We start from the raw sequence: 3,839 nt of genomic DNA on the forward strand, positions 1-3,839 counted from the left end.
CCCGGGGTTTAAATGTTTTAGTCGAAGTAGAGAAGGAGGTAGAAGGGGGGGAGGGGTAGCATTATTGGTCAGGGATTGTATCACAGTGTCAGAGAGGAGGTTTGATGAGGACTTGTCTGTTGAGGTAGTATGGGCGGAGATTAGAAATAGGAGAGGAGAGGTCACCCTGTTGGGAGTCTTTTATAGACCTCCTAAAAGTTCTAGAGAGGTTGAGGAAAGGATTGCGGAGACGATCCTGGTTAGGAGTGAAAGTAATAGGGTAATTGTTATGGGGGATTTTAACTTTACTAATATTGATTGGAATTGTTATAGCTCTAGCTCGTTAGAGGGGTCAGTTTTTGTGCAAAGTGTGCAGGAAGGTTTTTTGACTCAGTATGTAGATAGGCCAACTAGAGGTGAGGCTATATTGGATTTGGTGCTGGGAAATGAGCCAGATCAGGTGTTGGATTTGGAAGTTGGTGTGCATTTTGGTGATAGTGACCACAATTCGGTTACGTTCACCTTAGTGATGGAAAGGGATAGGCATGAACCTCGGGCCAGTGGTTTTAGCTGGGGGAAGGGTAATTATGAGGCTATTAGGAGAGAATTAGGAAACATAGGTTGGACTAGGAGATTACAGGGATTGGGAACGTCCGAAATGTGGAGTTTTTTCAAGGAGCAGCTACTGCGAGTCTGTGATAGGTATGTCCCTGTCAGGCAAGGAGGAATTGGTAAGGCTAGGGAACCGTGGTGCACAAAAAAAGTTGATTCGTTGGTTAAAAAGAAAAAGGAGGCTTATGTTCAGATGAGACTTGAGCACTCGGATAGTGCACTAGAGAGCTTTAGATTGGCTAGGAGGGAGTTGAAGAGCGAGCTAAGAAGGGCTAAAAGAGGACATGAGAAGACTTTGGCTGATAGGGTTAAGGAGAATCCTAAGGCGTTCTATAGGTATGTCAAGAACAGAAGGTTGGTTAGGGCAAGGTTAGGGCCAGTTATAGACGGCAGAGGGAAGTTATGTGTGGAACCGGAGGAGATTGGTGAAGCATTGAACCAATATTTCTCTTCGGTGTTCACGCAGGGGGACATGGATATAGCTGAGGAGGACACTGGGTTGCAGGGGAGTAGAATTGACAGTGTTACAGTTGATAAGGAGGATGTGCTGGATATTCTGGAGGGTCTGAAAATAGATAAGTCCCCTGGTCCGGATGGGATTTACCCCAGGATTCTCTGGGAGGCAAGAGAAGTGATTGCAGAGCCTCTGGCTCTGATCTTCAGGTCGTCGTTGGCCTCTGGTATAATACCGGAAGATTGGAGGTTAGCGAATGTTGTCCCATTGTTTAAGAAGGGGAACAGAGACTTCCCCGGGAATTATAGACCGGTGAGTCTCACTTCTGTTGTGGGAAAGGTTTTGGAAAAAATTATTAGGGATAGGATTTATAGTTATTTGGAGAGTAATGAGTTGATTGGAGATAGTCAGCATGGTTTTGTGGCGGGTAGGTCGTGCCTTACTAACCTTATTGAGTTTTTTGAGAAAGTGACCAAAGAGGTGGATGAGGGTAAGGCAGTGGACGTGGTGTATATGGATTTTAGTAAGGCGTTTGATAAGGTTCACCATGGTAGGCTTCTGCACAAAATGCAGATGTATGGGATTGGGGGTGATCTAGGGAACTGGATTAGGAATTGGCTAGCGGATAGGAGACAGAGGGTAGTGGTTGACGGTAAATATTCATCATGGAGTTCGGTTACAAGTGGTGTGCCTCAGGGATCTGTGTTGGGGCCACTGCTGTTTGTGATTTTTATTAATGATCTGGATGAGGGTATAGTTGGGTGGATCAGTAAATTTGCTGATGATACCAAAGTCGGAGGTGTGGTAGATAGTGAGGAAGGGTGTCATAGTTTGCAGGAAGACTTAGACAGGTTGCAGAGCTGGGCCGAGAGGTGGCGGATGGAGTTTAATGCAGAGAAATGTGAGGTAATTCACTTTGGTAGGAATAACAGATGTGTTGAGTATAGGGCTAACGGGAAGACTTTGAATAGTGTGGAGGAGCAGAGGGATCTAGGTGTATGTGTACATAGATCCCTGAAAGTTGGGAATCAAGTAGATAAGGTTGTTAAGAAGGCATACAGTGTCTTGGCGTTTATTGGTAGGGGGATTGAATTTAGGAGTCGTAGCGTTATGTTGCAACTGTACACAACTCTGGTGCAGCCGCACTTGGAGTATTGTGTGCAGTTCTGGTCCCCACATTACAGGAAGGATGTGGAGGCTTTGGAGAGGGTGCAGAGGAGGTTTACCAGGATGTTGCCTGGTATGGAGGGGAGATCCTATGAGGAGAGGCTGAGGGATTTGGGGTTGTTTTTGCTGGAAAGAAGGCGGCTAAGAGGGGATCTTATTGAAACATATAAGATGATTAGAGGTTTAGATAGGGTGGATAGTGATAGCCTTTTTCCTCTGATGGAAAAATCTAGCACGAGGGGGCATGGCTTTAAACTAAGGGGGGGTAGTTATAGGACAGATGTCAGGGGTAGGTTCTTTACCCAGAGGGTGGTCAGGGATTGGAATGCCCTGCCTGCTGCAGTTGTAAATGCGCCTAGTTTGGGGGTGTTTAAGAGGTCTGTGGATAGGTTTATGGACGAAAAGGGATTGGTTTAGGTTAGTGGGTCACTGTTGTTGTTTTTTTTTAACTGGTCGGCGCAACATCGTGGGCCGAAGGGCCTGTTCTGCACTGTAATGTTCTATGTTCTATGTTCTAGGTAGGCTTACATTAAGACTGCAATGAAGATACGGTGAAAATTCCCTAGACACCCCACTCTGGTGCCTGTTTGGGTACACTGAGGGGGAATTTAGCATGGCCAGTGCACCTAACCAGCACGTTTTTTGGACTGTGGGAGGAAACCGGAGCACCTGGAGAAAACCCACGCAATCATGGGGAGAACTTGCAGACTCCATACTGATGGTGACCCATGCCGGGAAGCGAACCTAGGTCCCTGGTTCTGTGAGGCAGCAATGCTAACCACTGTGCCACCGTGTCACCCCAGAAATTTTGACAGCAGTGGGATTATCCTCTCTCATCTGTAGAATTTAGTAATTGTGCAACATGTTATTTAGTTCCGTGTGAGTAGATTGACATGAAGATGTTATGACTACGCAGGCATCTTATTAACCATCTCCAGCTGTTCTGCACCATCCCTTCCCTAGGGGAATTTCACAGTAACTTCATTGTTAATGTAAGCCTTACTTGTGACTAATAAATAAAATTTACATTTATCCAGGATAGATTTATCACAGGATCTGTAGTTGACTGTGTAGATAAATATAGTTCAAGGAAAAGAATTGACTTTTTCCGGATGTTGGTACAGTATTTGCATCATGTGATTGATAGTAAAAGCCTTAATAAAGCACCAAAAAGTTGGGAGCTATTTTAGAAGTGCCACAGCTCAAACAATTAAGTTCCTTTCTCAGGTTAATAAATTATTATGGTAAATTGATTCCTCACTTTGCTACATTATTGAAGCCATTGCATAATTTATTGCATGTAAAACAGTCACAGGACTACAGAACGTGAGAAAGTTTACAAAGACGCCAAAGAGGCTTGCAGATGTCTGAAGTAGTGGTTCATTTTAATCTGAAGATACCGTTCTTGCATGTGATGCTTCATCTTATGGAGAAGGGGCAATTGTTTCACGTACAATGCCTTCGGGAGAAGAACGACCAATAGCTATTGTGTTCCACGCTCAGTCTGGTGCTGAATCTAATCACGCTCAGCTGGACAGATAAGCATTGAATGTAAATTTTGGCATACAAAAGTTTCACCATTATTTACATGGCATCAGTTCACATTACTGACTGATCATTAACCCTG

This window comes from Carcharhinus amblyrhynchos, chromosome 9 (assembly GCF_965287045.1).
Source record: "Carcharhinus amblyrhynchos chromosome 9, sCarAmb.v2.hapA, whole genome shotgun sequence".
Taxonomy (NCBI): Eukaryota; Metazoa; Chordata; class Chondrichthyes; order Carcharhiniformes; family Carcharhinidae; genus Carcharhinus; species Carcharhinus amblyrhynchos.